The 20,665-nt window shown below is 40.5% G+C and overlaps 1 protein-coding gene across 4 annotated transcripts in view; it reads right to left on the reverse strand.

Annotated features, from left to right (window-relative positions):
- Positions 1–20,665, reverse strand: part of FHIP1A (FHF complex subunit HOOK interacting protein 1A) — a 259,379-nt gene that overhangs the window by 104,158 nt on the left and 134,556 nt on the right. For 2 of the 4 annotated variants that reach the window (XM_047857314.1, XM_047857316.1), the window contains one exon: positions 18,999–19,264. The exons of 1 other annotated variant lie outside the window; for it this stretch is intronic. The gene's annotated coding sequence lies outside the window, so the exon portion shown is untranslated. The remainder of the gene's footprint in view (positions 1–18,998; positions 19,265–20,665) is intronic. One more of the 4 variants, XM_047857317.1, reaches the window with a different exon arrangement.

The following is a 20,665-nucleotide window of genomic DNA, read 5'->3' on the forward strand; positions in this document are numbered from 1 at the left end:
TAATAGGACACTGGCTATTAAATTTAAATCCAAGCATAGACATTCTCAAAGTCCAACGCAGAACAAAACATCCACAAAAGAGACATTACTACTCTATCTACGGGTTCCCCTATTTTCTCTTACCTTGCTACTAAAAATATAAAGTAATGATGCTACTACCAAAGCTACGTTCATGAATTAAACAATTATCGGCTTTATTTTCTCCACTACCACCAACCACAGTCCCCTAGATTGTAATTCTAATCATTCAAATCCAGTGTCTATAATCAAGCAAGAGATTATGATAACAATGGAGTTTAAAAACATCCAGAAACAGGAAAACCATTAGTTAACAGCGACAGAAATAAATGGCTTGATGCCACTTGGGGTACTTCTAAAACAGCACCCAGACTCCTGGGTCCATTATGATTGATTTTTTTTTTTAATCAATGGCTGTCATAATGGAATTTAAAGCATTCTCAGTCATTTCATAGCTACAAACCAAGTTAAGGTTTCTAGCTTTTCTGAAAAATAATAGAATTCCAAGTAACCTTGACAAATCACAGATAGAAATGATCCATCAAAAACAAGATAGTGCTTACTCGGTGTGAGTACAAGATAGCACACTTACAAATGAAAAATGAATTATGTGGGTAAAATATGAAGAAAGTATGACTATAACAGAGCCAGTAGGGAGAAAAAAGATATTGAGGTCACAGAGTGTATAGTAAATATGAGCCAGTTGCGTGTTGCTAACTCTCAGACAAAAGTGGTAAGACAATGGTATTGTCTTATCATTGTGGTCAGCCCATCCAAAGGACTGGGTACAGTTCAGAATCCTTTTTTTTTTTTTTTTTTTTTTTTTTTTTAAGCGTACAAACTGGAGAGAGTTCAAAGTGATTACAGGATAATTATTAGAGCACCGGGAAACAAAATCCATGATAAAATTTCCAGACTTGCAGTGCCAAAAAAACCCCAACTATTTTCAACTGAGTAATATGAAGGGTATCACACTGGTCAACTGTTCCGCCCACTAACAATAAAGTGTGAGAAAGGGGGCTTAATGTGAGGATTCAGGTTAGACTTATGGCTCAAGTTCTTTGCAGGGAGTGAAATTAACTAGAACATAGTTAAGGAATTTTCAAAACAAGGACATCTGTTGGGGGTAGAAGGCTAACCATTCAACATTCATATCTGGGGGAAAAAATATTAGAATGTAGGAACAGAAAACTTGCTAGACGTGGTAATTCTTGAGGAAAGAAAACATTTTTTAAGGAGAATGGAAGGAGATTAAAGTATGTAGAAAGAGGACAGCCTCTTTGAAGAAAGATCACACAAATTACATACCTGAGGGAAACAGCTCGTGTGTATCGTCTAGGACTATATTTTATTACTCAAATTGGTGAATTTTCCAACATGTAATTCTTAATTCCTAATAATACAAATTTATTGTTTTCAGTAAGACATTGCCCACTGCCAACAATAGCTCTTTGCCACTAAGAGGCATGTTTTGACAGACCCATGTGGTGTCTTAAACACCAGGAGGGGCCTCCCCACGCACACAGGGTATACATTTCCCGTTCCCACGGTCCCCACCACTCCCTAGAATCTGACAGCCAGCGTCATCACCTCACTCTTGGTTACTGAACTGGCCCTTATTAGGTAACATTTCAGTATGTGGCCCTGCTTTACGTGATAAGAGATAAAAACAAGTTCTGACTTAACTCCCTTGTTGTCTTAAACATAATATTTCTGTGACAATGTCTCTTATTCAGATGCTATAATGAAAATAATGAGGAAAATCAGAGTGTTTCGGTTCATCCCAGAGGTTCAAAAAGTACAAGACTCCTTGAGACTCCTCCCAGCCCCAGGATCCCCAGATTCTTCTTCTGACATAAGAAGGGAACATTCAACATGCCAACTGCTTCTAAATCAAAATTAGAAACATGCTCTCTAAGGTATGTTAGGTTTGTTCTCAGAGGGGCTGCACACGCACTCTTTTCAGACAGTGAGACTGCATTATAGACAAGATAAATATCTTAGCTAAAGTCATAAATCACGAATTAGTTTCTTTTGTTGTTTTAATTTTACTTTATTTTATTTGAGAGAGAGAGAGAGAGAGAGAGAGCGAGCGAGAGCGCCAGGGGAGAGGGGCAGAGAAAGAATCCTAAGTAGGCTCCACTCTGGGACTGAGCCCGACTCTGGGCTCCATCCCACAACCCTGGGATCATAACCTGAGCCAAAATCAAGAGTCAAACGCTCAACCCACTGAGTCACCCAGGTGCCCCACAGGTTAGTTTTGATGGAAATCAAAGGTAAGTCTCTTGATTCCCAGTCCACTGTTCTTTCTAGAAATCTATATTCTCCTTTCTCCTGGCTTTAATCCATGGCCCTATTCCCAAAGGAAGCTGTATCTTCTCTAAGAAAAGTGCATCTCGCTTGGACGATGCTTAACCAATCGTATTTTTAAGGCTAAATGTGTCATAAATACAGAAGATTCTAAATTTGTCATAAATACAGAAACCACAATAACGGGTAAGCTTGGGAGAACAAGGGGGGGGTGGGTATCAGGCAAGTCAAGCAAGCCATGTTTAAGAAGGAGAAACTGCCAGAAGATTCTATAAATGAAAATACTTCCAACACATCCGAGACAAGAAAGCTGGATATTTCCTTCGTCTGTCTGTCTGTCTGTCTCTCATTGCCATGTTAAGAGTATTAAAGCACTAGCTCGTTCCCAGGGCAATAGAAAACTGAAAGAGAGGACTCCATATTTATGAGAGATGTATAAAGGCATATTTCCTCAAATGCCAAGGTTTTCAATATATTCCCGCATCTGCCTGTTCTCAGGCTTCACTTTTTTTCCCTTTTGCATTTTTTCCATTCCAGGCTTTTTATTTAACTCTCAGAGCACAGCCGAAAGTCCCAAGTGAAGAACAGAGAAGGACAAAACTAAGCAAAAAGCCAGGAGCAGGTAAAAGAGGCTGCAGCCACCGGAACATGTGCTCAAGTCATAAGTACGGCATTGTTGGACCTTTCTCCCCGTTCTTGCCCTCTACTCTCTGTAGCCTGACCTATAGGTGCTGGGACTGTTTAGAGGAACACTCTGGCCACATATTCAGCCTGTTCTCCCTGCAAATACCCACACGCTCTTCAACTCGAATTTCATGCCTGAGAGACAGCTCTATAAACCATTCAGAGTGACTTTTTTCTTTCTTCAAATGAACCACCAACACTGAAAAATACCCAAAGGACTCTTTCCGACAGTGGTTGCATGTGGTTTTGTGGTGTGGCTGTTGAGTTTTTTGGCATGGGGTGGGGGGGAGGAGCTACCAAAATACATGTATAGCATCTGATAAGCCAGCACAGATTCTATACTGCAGACAGAACTGACTTTATTATTTCCAAAATTACTGAACAGTCAAATTTATATATCTCATTAATACTATATGTAAAAACATTTTTCATCAGTAAGGAAAGAAAAATGCTATTAAATCACTGTTGGGGATAGAGATAACTGACATAAGAATTATATGTATTCTTATTTGCTCTTTTTAGAAAGTACATTATATCTTTTATTTGGTTATGAAAAAAAGTACATGCATATGCTTCTGTACCACAGAATTATAAAATATACCATCAGATCATAAAGGCTTAGATTCTTAGTTACTAGATTATACCTCTTGCCACTGCAAAAATTCCTTCAGCCTCATTCCCAAATAGACAGACATCCTTATCTAATTTCAGGCTCCTCTGAAAAGTTTAATACTGAGGAAAGCTATAAATGTGTGAAAATCACTTTCCCCCTGAACAACAAATGACTCTATTTTCATATACCCCTCTTTCACTATAAGACTGAAATTACAAAGTAAACATTTTGTCATTTAATGATATATGATCTCATACCACTCATACCATCCTTCTTTTATCTATTTAAATATAATATCTTCTAACAATGTATTATAAAAAATTCCTTAAGGAAAAGAAATGATGGTCACCTTAAGGGGAAACAAGGCCAAGGGAACATTTTTATTAAGGAAAAAATGATCATATTTGCAGGCCTAATGGGAAGGAACCAATGAACATAGAGAATTTAAATATATATGTATATTTATATACATATTTATATGTGTGTGTGTGTGTATGTGTGTGTGTGTGTGTGTGTGTGTATGTGTGTGTGTATATATATATATATATATATATATATATATATATATATATATATAAAGGATTTTGGTATAGCAACAAGAGCAGAGGAAAGGCAAGGTCAAGAACACGGGTAGGAGAGGCCTAGACTTAAAGAAAAGCCACACTGAGTTTTTCCACAGTGAGTCGCCAAATTAGAAGCAATCTCTTGAACTTGATGAAAAGGCATGACAGGCTTCCTTCCCATTTCTCCTTCTTCCCTCCTCATATTTCTCTGGTTGGCTTGTGGAAATGCTTAGAAAGATTAGGTGGATTTAAAGTGGTAACAAAGGATAGGGCTAAGAGTTTTTAGTTCAGTCTTCCACGTGTGGAGGTCAGAAAATGTCAAGTCACCACTTGGAGACTTGAGCTCTGAACTGGGAGATGACTCCAGGACTCTAACCAGCTGTGAGACCTTGAGTAAAAAAACAGGGCTCTTGGTTTGGAACCTGATTTAGATGAGTTACTAGAATTACATGGTTATTTCTTAGGTCTCTCCCAGCTCAAAAGTCATTATTTTCTGTACTTTATTCCACCGTTTTACTAATGGGGGAGGGGTAAGAAGATAGCTTAGGAGCAGAATAATGGCCATAATATAAAAATCTTTGTAAGATTTCTAGTTATACATGGATTCTATCTGTACTCTTTTTAACAATTAAAAGCATATTTCAGGGAGCTTGAGTGGCTCAATCGGTTGAGTGTGCAACTCTTGATTTCAGCTCAGGTCATGATCTCAGGATCATGGGATGGAGCCCTGCTTTGGGCTCTATGCTGATAGAGCCTGCTTAAGATTCCCTCTGTCTTCCTCTCCCTCTACCCCTCTCCCCAACTCATGCTTGCACGTACACACTCTCTCAAAAAAAAAAGAAAAAAGAAAAAAAAAAAGAAAAGGAGGTATATTAAACAAACAAACAAACAACAATTAAAGCCTAGTTCACTTAAAGAACCCAAAGCAGGGGTGCCTGGGTGGCTCAGTCGGTTAAGCGGCCGACTTCGGCTCAGGTCATGATCTCGCGGTCCGTGAGTTCAGGCCCCGCGTCGCGCTCTGTGCTGACAGCTCAGAGCCTGTAGCCTGTTTCAGATTCTGTGTCTCCCTCTCTCTGACCCTCCCCTGTTCATGCTCTGTCTCTCCCTGTCTCAAAAATAAATAAAACATTAAAAAAAAAAAAAAAAGAACCCAAAGCACAGGAATCAGCCATCTCTAATATAATTCAGTTTGTTTGGGTTTTTTCCTAAGCAATTGCCAATAGAAAAACTCATTGTTTTAGAATGCACTTTGGAATGCCCTGAATTGGCTGCTACTGAATACATAAAAAGTCTATTACTATAAATGTGCTTATCGTGTAAAATTCCATCTAGGGGTGAAGATTCTTCAAATCCTGGGAACACCTGAAGAGAGAGAAAACTTGTGCCCTCAATTATCAGTAATAGCAGTTGGGGGGGGGGGGATTCATTTTGGGTTAAACTACCTCAGACAACCTCTACTTAGAGCCTAATAAAATCCTATTAAACCCTAATCCTCCCTGTGCTGTAATCCTCTGGCCCAGTTTCCTTTTCTCTCTGGCTGTCATATCACATAGCAATGCTAGACTGTAGAAAATAAAGCAAGCATCCAATAGGCCCTGAGTCTCCTGGACCTTGTCCTTAGCCTCCCTCAACCTGCCATAGTTTTTTGACTCTGGCTCATTCACTGATTACTGTCCATTATTCAGTAAAGCAGAATCTTGTTTTGTCCCACCAAGTTGTAAACCGCCCATTAACAGAGTGTGCACAAGGAAAATTCTCTCGGTACGTAGATTCCACATAGTTTCAGGCTTTGATAAATGCATACTTCAAAATAGTAACTAGATTGCAGAAAACTGTCAATAACTTCTTGCAAGAATTCCATGGTTTACATTTTAATTTCACTAGAATGGGCTGCCACCGAGGTCATACCCAAGTGCCATGTGACTGATTGATAAGTAGAATGGAGAAGGAAAATTAAAATTAATATTCATATTCATACCTGAAATTTGTTTGGGGACTTAATTTTTAAGGCTATTTAAGAAACTAACCCACTACTGGTAAGGATTTAGAATGTAAAAATTATAGTTTTTGAAAATTATACAAAGTGTCGAGACATCAGCTCACTGGTGACTGAACAGAAAAGTTTCTTGCACACATGGACTGACTTGTTGAAACATGAAAACTAAACCATTCTTGGGGAGTCTCCCCAACAAACCAGTTCACCACTACAATTTTGGTAGTATGCACCGCCCTTTCACACCACTATTTTGTTGAAAGCTATCAAGGGATAACTCAGGTAAGATTTATGCCACAAAACTGAGGTAAATGCAGAAACAAGATGAACCAAAAACTTCTATGGGGTAATATTCTAAAACAGAGATTTGGGGTAAACGCTCTGAATCTAAGGACCCTCTCATACTAATGAAGTTCTTCTCAAGAAATGTTCTTGGAAAAAAAAGTTTTTGACCAACACGTTTTTTTGGGCACTTTCTAGGGAAAAACAGGTACTTTGGGAATTGTGCTGTTGAGTCTACACCTACCTTTATAGCTGTATCATTCAAAATTAGTTCCCTCCCAGCAGTTTTTCAAGTGCTTTCAGTGAAAATTTTCAGATACGCAATCCATAGTAGAACCAAGGTGATGTGATGATTACCTTTTGAAATAACAACATGAAAAGCCCTCTTTTCAAAAAATGTCCTTCATCCATGCACGGCATAAGACATACTAAATCCAATGAGTGAAGTACCAATAAAATCCCATGCATATCCAGGAATCTCATAAATTGCGGGCATCCTTCTCTGAAGAGAGGCAGCTACAGTTTTCAGCCAATTCTAAAAAAGCGTCAATGAATTGCTCCCGTTTGAAAAAAGTTTAAAAGCCACTTTAAAGATGCATTCATGGTAAAGCCATGAAGAGTCCCAAAACAGAGGCTAACAGCCAGTTCCAGTACTAAAGGTATTACTGGAGAGACTTGTAGAATTTTTGTGACTTTAACTGTAACTAAAAGTTCTGCTGCAGCAGCGTGGGGCTGGTTTCAGCCCATGAGTAACCACACTCTTGAATAATAATCAGGTCAGGCCTTGGTGTCCTGCCAATTTCATGGCTGGCTAAGCGCTTCCACTCTTACCCAAAACACTGCAAGGTGAGGCGTCAGAGGTACAAAGTGATTAGCATTTATTACAGTGTTGGCAAAGGCTTAGAAGTCAACAATTTGCTCGTCTCCGAGAACATGATCCTACGCTGATTAGAACAAAGCACTCTTCTTCACCAGTCTGTGAAACGGGCCACAGAGTTGGGTGCCTTTTGTGTACTCTAAACATGACAGAAATGGAGTAAACCACTGGTGCTTGAGCTAATCGAGACTGCTGTCTTACCTTCAAGCAGGTGCAATACTAGTAGCTTATGTGGTAACCTAACACTATCAAGTTCTAATTTTACATTCATTTTTTATGAACATAAAAATTATGGGGGCGCCTCGGTGGCTCAGTCGGTTAAAGCGTCTGACTTCGGTTCAGGTCATGATCTCACAGTTCCTGAGTTAGAGCCCTGCGTCGGGCTCTGTGCTGACAGCTCAGAGCCTGGAGCCTGCTTCAGATTCTGCGTCTCCCTCTCTCTCTGCACCTCTCCGGCTCATGCTCTGTCTCTCCCTCTCTCTCTCTCAAAAATGAATAAACATTACAAAAAAATTATGTAAAGCTTCCTTACATGTAAATATAATAATCCCTCTAACAAATGGTATGAAGATTTAATAGACTACATTTTCTCATCTATGAGTAGGTAAAGAATTCTAGAAGTACATAATAAAAGCCCACTGGTTTAAAGTAGTTTACCACTCACACATTTATTATTGCCATGATCAGTTTATTATTAAGATAAGATGTCATGATGATAAAAGTAAAAAAGTAAGATCTTCTAGAAGCACTGAAAAATTTCACGGGTCAGAAATTTTTAACTTGAAATCTTTCCCTCTTGAGCAACTACTTAAATGGGCCTCAGGAACATACAATCACGGTCCAGATTTACACACACATCCAGAGGCAATTTATGAGAACTAAAAATGAGCTCACCTCCCACACCTCAGGTGAGAACATCAACTGGTCTTCTACCAGTTGATGATTTGGCAATAGTCTTCAAAATTAAATTTGATCAGCAAAACGATTTCTGTGCATTTATCCTATGAAGACCCTTTCATCTTGCAAAATGGCAGACTGAATAGTAAGAGTTGTCACACACGGAGCATGTGTCTGTGCCAGGACTATTTGAAATATATTACAACATTAAATCTTCTCAACAGTCCCATGGGCTATACTCCCCTTTTTTCACAGGTAAGGAAATTACAGAGAGGTAAAGGAAGTGGCCTAATCAAAGTCATGCAGATATCCTGGGATCTGAGCCAGACACGTCCTCTTAACCACTAGCACCTCTCTAACTACAGTGATAGCCTTTGTAGCACTGTTTAGATAGTAAACAACTGGAAAGATCCTCAATATCCCCCAGCAGTGGTCTGGTTACATAAGTTGGACACTTCTTTTTTTATTTATTTATTTTTTTTTACGTTTATTTATTATTGAGAGACAGAGAGAGACAGAGCACGAGCATGGGAGGGGAGGAGAGAGGGGAGACACAGAATCCGAAGCAGGCTCCAGGCTCTGAGCTGTCAGCACAGCTGACAGGTGCCCCAGTTGGGCACTTCTATATAATGGAAACTATGTTACAATTTTTTTTTTTAAAGTAGGTAGCTCTGAATGTACCGATATCGGAAAGGCTGCCAGGATATGTACAGAACATCAAATACACGACACCATCGTTTGTGTAAGAAAAAAAGCAATGTGTTACTCTATATGCCTGAAAATGCACAGACCATCTGTGAAGATACCCAAAAAGGTTAGCAAAGTGGCTACCTCTGCAGAAGGACATCAGGTGGCTGGGGACAGAGGAGGCAGGGAGACCTTTTTTCACTGTGTACCTTTCTTCACTTTTTGCATTTGGTACCATGGTCATGTACTACTTAGAGAAAACATTTTTTAATTTAAAATAAAAGCAGGGGCACCTGGGTGGCTCAGTCGGTGTCCCACTCTTGATTTTGGCTCAGGTCACGATTTCATGGGTCATGAGTTTAAGCCCCACATCAAGCTTTGCACTGACAGCATGGAGCCTGCTTGGAATATTCTCTCTCCCTCTCTCCCTCTCTCTCCTTCTCTCCCTTTACCCCTTCCCCCTCATGCTCTTTCCCTCAAAAAAATAAACTTTAAAAAAAGTTTATAAAATAAAAGCAAATGAACATCCAAAACAGCAGTACCCAAGTCCAGCTTAGCATAGCAATTCCAATAGACCTGATGTCTCTTCATCTCAACAGGAAAGGAAAAGTGCCTGTGCAGAAAACGCCTGATGGTGTGAACAGGGATAAAAGAGAATCTTAATAGAATATGCCATTTGTTTTCAGTTTTGTTTTGTTTTTGTTTTGTTTTGGTTTTTTTAGAGAGAGGGGAGCAAGCATGCCCAAGTTGGGGAGAGGGGCAGAGAGAGAGAGAGAGAGAGAGAGAGAGAGAGAGAGAGAGACTCCTCAGCAGGCTACATGCTCAGCACGGAGCCCAATGCAGGGCTCAATCCCATGACCCTGGGATCATGACCCAGGCTGAAATCAAGAGTTCGACATCCAACCGACTGAGCCACCCAGGCGCCCCTACAGTATGCTGTTTGAATCAATTATAAGGACCACAAGATGTTTGAGAAAATATTCAAGAGAAGACACACAAAGGGAAAACAAAGTCCAACAGACTAAATATGGATGGAAAAAAAATGTTAAGAAGGTGTAAAGAATTCAGGGCACCTGGGTGGCTCAGACGGTTAAGGGTCTGACTTTAGCTCAGGTCACGATCTCACGGTTCATGAGTTTGAGCCCCGTGTCTGGCTCTGTGCTGACAGCTCACAGTCTGGAGCCTGTTTCGGATTCTGTGTCTACCTCTCTCTACGCCCCACCCCTGCTCATGCTCTGTCTCTGTCTCAAAAATAAACATTAAAAAAAAGTGCAAAGAATTCAGAAGAGTGGCAGTCTAACTGTTAAGGACCACTTTTCTAATACTTATTTTTAAATTATTGTGTAATAATACTTAGTTAAAATTTATGTAGTTTACCTTTCCCTATGGGGTTCATAGCTCTGGGAATTTAGAGAGTTAATGTCTTGCCAAAATTTTTGTCAGTCTAGATCACTGGTTCTCCAAACGTCGTTGGAGGAATCCTGTGTTCTCCATGGTTCTCAATAATTTTTTAAGGACCTCTTTTTAAGACAAAACAAAATCCGTCAAAGTAAAAGTAAAAAATCAAAAAAAAAATACATCAGTCACAGCTCACTATGAAGATTTCTCTTATTTTATTTTTTTTTAATTTTTTTTCAACGTTTATTTATTTTTGAGACAGAGAGAGACAGAGCATGAACGGGGGAGGGGCAGAGAGAGAGGGAGACACAGAATCGGAAACAGGCTCCAGGCTCTGAGCCATCAGCCCAGAGCCCGACGCGGGGCTCGAACTCACGGACCGCGAGATCGTGACCTGGCTGAAGTCGGACGCTCAACCGACTGCGCCACCCAGGCGCCCCTCTTATTTTAAAAATCGTCCAGCATTACAGTTTACTGTAGTTGTTATAGTTGAGCGATTTCACCACCATGCACTAAAACTTTTTATTTTTTTTAACGTTTATTTATTTTTGAGACAGAGAGAGACAGAGCGTGAATAGGGGAGGGGCAGAGAGAGAGGGAGACACAGAATCTGAAACAGTCTCCAGGCTCTGAGCTGTCAGCACAGAGCCCAACGCAGGGCTCGAACTCACGGACCGCGAGATCATGACCTGAGCCGAAGTCGGACGCTTAACTGACTGAGCCACCCAGGCTCCCTGCACTAAAACTTTTTAAGTGTTGTCTTTTTTAATAGGATTTTTTTCTACTTGTACAAACCCCATTCTTCCAAACTAACATTTGCCATTGAAACTGAATATTATGCACCTACAAATACATTTCTTAAACTTTCTTGTTTAAAAATATTGCACTCATTGTTTCCGATTCTGTGTCTCCCTCTCTCTCTGCCCCTCCCCCGTTCATGCTCTGTCTCTCTCTGTCTCAAAAATAAATAAACGTTAAAAAAAAATTTTTTTTTAAATATTGCACTCATTAACAGCAGATCTCACTACACTGAAGCCTCCATTTTGCCACAAGAACCATCCTGTGGAAGTCGAGAATAGAACTTGGTAAGAGATCTGTTACCTCCAAACAAAGCAGTGCTTTCCCTCAATGAGAGGTACATGCTCTCTCACTCTCCCTGCGCACAGAGATGCACACACGGTGCACGCACACACACACACAAGTCTAGTTCTGCACACAGATGGAAACACTAATCATTACTTGCTGCCTTTTCAGAGATGCTACAGTACAAAAGCCATATGTAATTTGCAATTAACAAAGGGTAATAGAGGCTCTAATTTCTGCTTGGGGGGTCCAGAATTTAGGCTGACTGTGATGCCTTTCCAAGAAATAAAAGCAAAGCTGAAGCGACTCGTATTAAGCAGTTCCACTGTTGCAGCAAGGATGGCTTATTGACTGGATGGCTGCCAGCCCCCTAGCAGACCTGCTGAGAGGCTGTCCTCATGGGGAGGAAGGCATTAATTTATCTATAAGCCTCCAGAAGCAACTGGGTAGATCACAGCTCTCCCATATTCTGCTTCAATTCATCTACACTTGCCTCTACAGTGACTGGCACAGCCTTGAATGGTTTCAGGCTATCCATACTTGTTTAATTAAAACTCTTCTCCACTAAATTAACATGTGTGTATCAATGTCTTCTGTACAGAGGGGAAAGAAAGAGAAAGTGAAAGCAAGAAAAGAAAAATCAAAGACGGTATTTTAAATTAAATTTTGCTTGAGATAAATGTTGCAATTGGCACTATTTCTCCCTGGAGTTAGTGTTTCAGGTGGAAAACGATGAGCAAAAAGAGTAGACAAGAGTTCCTACTTCCCCCTCAAAGCATCCTGCACTTGAGAGCTAATTAACTTCTAAAATCAAAGGAGCTGTGAAGTAGGTATGGAAGCAAAAGAGTTCCTTTTTGTGGAAGGATAATTTTATATAATATTAACATACATATGCATAATAATTCGCTTACATTCTAAACCCTGCAGAATTACCAAAGATTGACGATCTGACTCAATACCACTGGAATGGAATTGCAGCTTCTCTGTAGATTCTAATGTCCATGCCTAAGGCAATACATGCAAACACTCAAAACTACTACCGACACCCCTTAGCAAAGCCCTTGCTGGAAATCAACATACTTTGTCTCATGAAGCTGGCAAAATGGCTAGAGTATCCCAAGAAGGCAGTAGGCATTTGGGGTCGGTTGTACCAAACATGACATGTACGGTCAAATGCAGGAATGGCTTTCAGCACACGGACATATTTCACACCAGGAGAGGCAGGTGGAAGTTAGGACCAAGCAAGAAGATAGCAGGAGCACATCTACAATTCCCCAAGAACAAACTCAAAATATCTGAAACTTTGAAATTATTGTTCTCTTTCTCTGATTTTTTGGGGGCAGGGGAGTGGTAGGTCAAGGACATATAAGGTGGGTGAAGTTACTACACAACATAGGAGCTTGCTTCAGAATAACTCACAAGGAGGAGCCTCACAAACATTAACTACATAGCAAATCTGTGCTAATTCCAAGTAAGTTACATTTCCTGCTTTCATAGAAAAGGAATGTAGGTAAACCATCCAAGAGACAACTGGAGTAAAATTAAAGACAGATTTATTCCAGTCAGTAAACATGGCTCTGTTTCTAAAATATTTTAAATTTATGCCCACGAAAATAGCATATAAACATTGCCAGTTACAAATTCGGTAATAAACACCATACTCTGGAGAAGGATTTCCCCAACGTGAGAAAAAAGAGGACAACGGAATGGGAATCAAACAAATTTAATCTGGATTTCAGGTGGGCCTGATTGTGCTAATATTAGTATTGATCTAATGAACTGATAGTGAACTTAGTAGCAAAAACTTTGGGCTCTAGCATACAAACTGTTCATTTCTAGGTTCTTTCCATGCGAAATCTAAGAGAATTTCGAGCTTTAAACCTGACCATATCTAGTTCTAAGGGTTTCCAAACACATGCTCATTATAATTAATGTATGTTTAAAATATAAGTACTTACTTATAAGTATGGTTTATTGAGAGAATAAAACGATTTTCTCCAAAAAGTTGCCACAATCTTTGTCTGTCATGTGCTGAGAATTTAAGCACTGAGTGCAAAAAAGGTAAAGACTGCTATAATGCTAGAATTAAGTATTTTATATGATTATATCACAATAACATCTTCTTCAGTCTAACATAATCAGTATTCTATATTTGTTGCCTGCACAAAACTATAATTACTCGTTGATTTGATCGAAATTACTAGGTGACTTGGGCAATTCAGTCTGCCAGCCAGCCTTCAGGGTAATTAGCCAAATCAACAGTATATCAAAATGACTAATATGTTTCTGAATCATAGTTTAGACTATCTGCAACATCATGGCAATGCTTAGATTCAGTTCCAAAACCTCAGTTCATCTTGTTTAACTCCGTGGACTATTTTCCTCATAATTTAATTTACTCTGTACACAAGTTGAGTTTTTCTTCCCCTTCAAGGGAAAAAGGAAAGTGACAATAAAAGCCAAAGTACAAAACTCAATGAAATCAGATACTCTTGTTTCAAAAAATAAGGGGAGGAAGAGGAGGAGAGCTGTTTATTGTGTGAAAGGGGTGTAGCCAAGGAGAAGGAAACAGAACAACAACAACAACAAATGGATTCTTACCAATCAAACCACCTCTCGGTGTTTCAAATTCCATTAAAGGCCACAATTCTGTTGATTTGATGCCAAATGCCTCTAAAATGTTCTTACCCAAGAAAAGTGTGTTTTTGAAAGAACAAGGAAAGCAATACATTTAAAGGCTGGAGAAAATTTTCTTCCATTTACTTGGGTCAGTGAAACATCCATCATACAGAGACACAAACACCTTACAGAATAAAAGATCAGAAGAGCTACATTGGTAGAAGATCTAAGAGCCAGTGCCTCTGGGGGAATCAAACAAGTAACTGTCTGAACAGATCCTCCTGTGATTTCTCCCCTAAATCTAGCTTATGTGATTGGGTGGGGGCGGGGGGGGGGGGGGTGGGGAGAAGGGAGGAGGATCACAAAGCAGAGCATGCTAGCCAAAAAACGTGATTAAAAAATAATTAATTCTGCTCTCTCTCTCTCTCTCTCTCTCTCGAATCTTTTCAAAGTCATTAAACAGAATAACAATATAATGAAAATTTTTAAAAATAAAAAAAATGCTCATATTGTCTACACACTGCAACCAAGCATATGAAATAAGCATGTGCTCAGCGTAACAGCACACGCAGTGTAAATTATGGTAGATGTATTCGGTAAATGGTAGCAAAAGTGTCAAAAGGACCTGGATGCGTTTAACAGATGCTCTCAGATCTAATTCCACCTGCTTGGGCTAAAAAAGAAGCACCCTCCCCACCCCTGTCACATGTAAAGTTCAAAGAACAAGCTGTCATTGCAAGTTGAGGAGGGTAGAATTCAAAGCAGAAACATAACATGTCCACTATAATCCTGCAAAAATTTCTAGCATCCCCAAACCTCTGGCTGCCAGGATCAAAAACATTATGCTGAACACCTACTAAGTGCCTGCCTTAAATTTACCCTATTAATCTCTTTCTTCTCTAAACCTCTTAATTACATCTCCCTATGGCAATGTACTTTCTACTTTGTGTTCTAGTTATTTCGGAACCAGACTCTGGTCTCCTTGGGGGTAGGGATCACAATTTATGTTATTCATGGGTGATTTACAAAGCACTCATCCAACTGCCCAAGATGCACAGTGTGGAGCACGGAAATAAGATTTAGTCTGAGGCCTCGGGGAAAAAGGAACTCACACCGGGGAGAGGTTTACCTGGGCAAGTAACAGTAATAACCAGAAGTAAGGGCTGCCATTTATGGGAGTCAGTGTACCCTGTGCTAGGTACCACATTAAACCGTCTGTGTAATTTTCACAACCATTCAATGAGGTAGGGGCTATCATACCCATTTTATAGTTGAAGGAACTGAAGCTAAAGGAAAGATGAATGGTCGCAAGGCTAACAACAAGCAGAGGCAAAGAGACCGGACAAGCTGGGAGACTGGTGAGAGAGAAGGGGAGTCCATTGCAGCAGTGGTCAAGCAAGGGAGTAGGAATGGCTTCACCAAAGAGGGGTTCTTTCACCGATACCATGTTTGTATGGGAATGTATCTGAGAGTGACACAGGGCAGCAATTCACCTGACCAAGTGAGAAGTGTGTTGATAAAAATATGACGTGATTCTCTACATTCTAGGTCTTAATGAAATGTCTCCATTTGTTATTTGTTTTACTATAATGTCAAGAGAACGGTGTCATGGAGCTCGTACCCATTACAAATCCAACTCGTAGACAGATTAAAAGTTTGGGAATAGGCAAAATAATGGCTGGAAGAAACTACAACCATTAGTCAACCAGTTGTTGCTACTGCCACAACCTAGCACTCAGTTTAGAAAATCAGGGGTTTCAGCTACTGGATATGCTGTTGCATTTCCCTGCTTATACCAGGAGTAGCTATGCAAATGAAATCCAACTGGTTTGTAATTCCAACGCATGTTAGAAAGATTAACAAAACGGGGCGCCTGCGTGGCTCAGACAGTTAAGTGTCCAACTTCAGCCCAGGTCATGAATTCGTGGTTTGTAAGTTCGAGCCCCGCATCAGACTCTGTGCTGACAGCTCAGAGCCTGGAGCCGGCTTCAGATTCTGTGTCTCCCTCTCTCTCTGTTCCTCCTGTCTGTTCTCTCTCTCTTTCTCTCTCTCAAGAATAAAGATTTAAAAAAAAATTTTTTTTATAGAAAGATGAATTAATTACCCAAAATGCTGACTCAAAACACTTTTGTGTTTATTTCTTCATATGACAAATACTGATCAATATGAGGAACGGCTCATAAGTTTAGTTGTGTATCTACTGCAATTTTTTGTATATAATTTAAATTAGCAAATTAAGATGTAACTACATGTGTTTTGTAAAATTGTTAATGAAATATAAAACCATGCAATATTTTAAATAAAAATTCAGGTCATTAATCCTTATATTAAATCCCCCCCCCCCCATGGGGCGCCTGGGTGGCGCAGTCGGTTAAGCGTCCGACTTCAGCCAGGTCACGATCTCGCGGTCCGGGAGTTGGAGCCCCGCGTCAGGCTCTGGGCTGATGGCTCAGAGCCTGGAGCCTGTTTCTGATTCTGTGTCTCCCTCTCTCTCTGCCCCTCCCCTGTTCATGCTCTGTCTCTCTCTGTCCCAAAAATAAATAAACGTTGAAAAAAAAAAATTTTTTTTTTAAATAAAAAAAATAAATAAAAAAAAAAAATCCCCCCTGTGGATCAGATTCTGCAATCTGGCTCCTGGTTACATAAAATTTCTATAGGCCATGCTCATCTTCTCCATGCAGCATGGTTCCAGGCTTTTCTTCAGATAATTATAATACAAGCACATTCCTGTGTGAGCAATTTAAAAATCCGTGACATGGGGCGCCTGGGTGGCGCAGTCGGTTAAGCGTCCAACTTCAGCCAGGTCACGATCTCGCGGTCCGCGAGTTCGAGCCCCGCGTCAGGCTCTGGGCTGATGGCTCAGAGCCTGGAGCCTGTTTCCGATTCTGTGTCTCCCTCTCTCTCTGCCCCTCCCCCGTTCATGCTCTGTCTCTCTCTGTCCCAAAAAAATAAATAAACGTTGAAAAAAAAAAAAAAAAAAGTAAAAATCCGTGACTTAGCCAGATTTGGAATTTAATACTAGAATAAATCACGCAATAAATTAGGTAAATTCTATACCAAAAAAAGTGGTTCTATTTTTATGGGGCTATACCTCAAACTCTCTTCACACACACACACACACACACACACACACACACACACACACACACACAGGGTAAGACTGGATTTGTTAACAGATGGCATCTTCTACAACTATCCACTTACCTTAAACCCATATCCACCACACAAAGATTATCTAATAACCTCCTCTCCACCTTCTGCTACCCTTCTACTGAATTTCAAGAGCTGACGGCACTGTACCGGCTGCTGCGACATCCACACAGCCCCTCCAGGGCCAAGAGATTTATTCTCCCAGCTGCTACGAGTGTTCCTGGCTGTCAGCTTTCTCTAGAAATTGCCCTCTGCTGAAGACAGCCATTTTACCCAATATTACTCCTTCTCCTTGAAGGCAGCCACACCCATGCCTGGACTAAGGAACACTGGGACCACCTCACCCCAATTCAGGACAGCCCAGGCCTTTGTGGAGACTTCGTGGCAGTCCATCATCTCTCTCTGCCTAGTCCTGCTTCCTTCTCTCCCCACAGGTGTTGATTCAAAGAACACAGCCTAACCTAACCATCTCAGAGTCTGCATCCCAGACGGCCTACAACAAGCACTATCAGTCAATCACAAGAAGCTACATACATATCCACAGCTATTAAAGATTACTTTGAAAGAAAGAAAATCCTATTTCTTTGAACAACAAAAATTTTTTGAAATGTTAAAAGTCTTCAAACAGAAAGAACATAACTTTGCAGGCAAACCAACAAAAAACAACACTAAGGCTGCTTCAATAAACTCAATCCATATTTCCCAATATTCAGTCCTAACCAGTCTTAAGAATTAACACAAAAGTAGCTTTTACTCTATGTGCTTACATTACCATTTAAAAAATATTTGTCCCTCATGTTAGACTGGTAGGTGATTTGAGTTCATTTAAAATAAATAAATATCAGGGCAACTGGGTAGCTCGGTCGGTTAAGCACCTGACTCTTGGTTTGGGCCAGGTCATGATCTCAGCATTCGAGAGTTCAAGCCCCATATCGGGTTCTCTGCTGTCGGCACAGAGCCCGCTTCAGATCCTGTGTCCCCCTCTCTCTCTGCTGCTGTCCCCCCGCATGTTCACTCCATCTCAAAAGTAAACATTTATAAATGAATAAATACATACATACAAACAACCTGGAGAACAAGACAAATAAATTAACCCACCTACTAACTTTTTCTTTCAAAAATAAACCCTTTTCAAAGATTTTTTGACTTGTCTGGTTACAGACAAGACAATAAGGTAGGTGAGAGGAGGAAGGGGCTTCTCCTCTCCAACACATGCTCATCTCCTTTTCAAAAAAACAAAAAAACACTATTCTTTTGCTTTATGAAAAGAAGGACATGCGTCACTACGTTTTGCTTAAGGTAACTGTTCTCCTAGGAAACTAGCTGATCTATGAGATATCACTCTGATAGTTCCAAAGCAGCTGTCACTATGGTACAGCACGAAGAACACTGGACTAGGGGTCAAAATTACTGGGTCCTGATCCTGACCACAGATGTGACCTCACGAAGTCATGACAACATCCTTTGACATCTAGTGCTGATGTCCCACTAGATTGGCAATTAAGGACACTGGCTGGTAAGTCAGGGAGACCCAGGTTCAAGGCCAACTCCCATCACTTTCTAGCCATGTGACCTTAGGCGGGTCACTAAAGGTCACTGAGCCTAATACCTCATGTGTAAAACAGTGAGGACCATATGATGTCAACATCATAGGGCTGCTAGGGACAATAAATGTGACACTACAAGTATGTGCTCCACAGTGTCTCTCTCGTTGCAAGCACTAATATAAATGAGCCGGTATGATTAGCTCTTTTTCAGCATGTGCCTGGCAGAATCCAAGAGCTTCGGGAAGAATCAGTGCTTAGACATTCAAAAAATAATGACCATGAAGTCTCTCCCAGGTGTCAATTCATTGCTTTTCTCAGACTTATAACCTAGATATCCAAAGAGGATTTTGTTGGGGGGAAAAAAGCATTTAAGAAAGTTCAAAGAACATGGACCAGCTGATCTCGGAGCTCTCTGTGAGTGTGTGGCCTGCTCCACAGAGACCCTCTTTGTAATGTAGTTCCAGCACCACCGCTGCAGATACTTCCGCCACTTGTCACACAAGGTAGAATGCAGCTGATGGCCTGTATTCCTTTACGACAACCCTGCAGGGGACAAGATAAGGCCAATTAATGGCACGACTGCACAGAAGCACATCACAATTATTTTCTCCCGGTTTCTGAGTAGCAATGACGCGTTCCAATCAAAACTGCCCATCTACAGGAAGAATCACCGTGTAGTTTTCCAACAAAGGGAACAAGTGTCAAGGCAGGAGTCGCTGGAGCTGCTGAATCCGATGAAGTGGGGATCAAAAAGAACGTCTTCGCAGTGGTAGCCTGAGACGTTGCGTTTCCCTCTGGCCATGAACCTGGCCACCAGAGAAACAAAGTTTAGGCTCTAAAATAACAGCAAACAGTTTCTGTTATTGAGATGAAGGCTCTGTCCCTACGCCTGAATATGTTCATGGTCCTCCTTCTTTTATGCACATCCCCACAGTTCCAGATCTTTTCATAGTAGGCATATTCTTCAGTCCTAGATGACTAGGACATCTTCTCACTGCTCAGGTCTTGGCTTGCATGTCTCTACCATTGGGAAGTCTTCCCAGAAAGACTGGACATTTTGCCCCACAAGATGATAAACCCTATGAAAGCAAGATATGTATTTTGTTCACTGCTGTTATCAAACCCAATGCCTTTGTTGACCAGGAAAGAATTCACCAAGAAAAATTTTTTTAAGCGAGCATTTATTTGGGTGATTAGAATTGCAATTCGTGGGACACACTGAATCGTGTTCCAAGGAAGACAAAGAGGGACAGAGTTATAAAGGCGAAAAGTTAGGAGTGTAGTTTTCATTGAGGTACAGTATACAAAACAGGAACTGAAATTAGGTTGACTGGGGTTGGCCGGAATGATATGCAAACGAGGGACTGAAGCATCTTAGACTGAACTGGCTCCTTTCAAAGTGAAGGATGTGGATGATCCAGTTGCCATGGTGAGGAGGAAGTTAAATCCCCACTAAGGGCTTGTGGGCTGGCTTAAAAGTTCAAAAAGATCATAGTTCTTCCAATGAGTACCCATGTAAGCTCCTCCTCCCATATGACCTCCCAACCCTCTTTTAGAAGAGACTCTTAGCTAGGCTTGCTTCTCCCCTGCCCACCCCCCACCATTAAAGTCTCCTTTTACACCTTACACAATGCACATAAGAGGCCCTTCACTAATATTTGTTGAGTGAATTAATGAATGACTAAGTAAAAGAAAGGGAAACAGGGTTGTCAGGCCAAAAACTTAAGCCCAGTTTTACCTATCATTTCCATGATGTTTAAACAACCATAATATGTTCCTGAGAGAGGAATGGACATAATTATCTTTAAAAATTGCCTTTTCTAAACTTCTCCTCCAAAAGCATATTAAATAGGGTTTAGGCATTCACCTTTCCCCAAAGACCAGAGGCTTTTCAAAGCAGGTTTTTCTTTTTTTTTTTAATTATTTTTACAGGAAATTTTAATC

This window comes from Prionailurus viverrinus, chromosome B1 (genome assembly GCF_022837055.1).
Source record: "Prionailurus viverrinus isolate Anna chromosome B1, UM_Priviv_1.0, whole genome shotgun sequence".
NCBI lineage: Eukaryota > Metazoa > Chordata > Mammalia > Carnivora > Felidae > Prionailurus > Prionailurus viverrinus.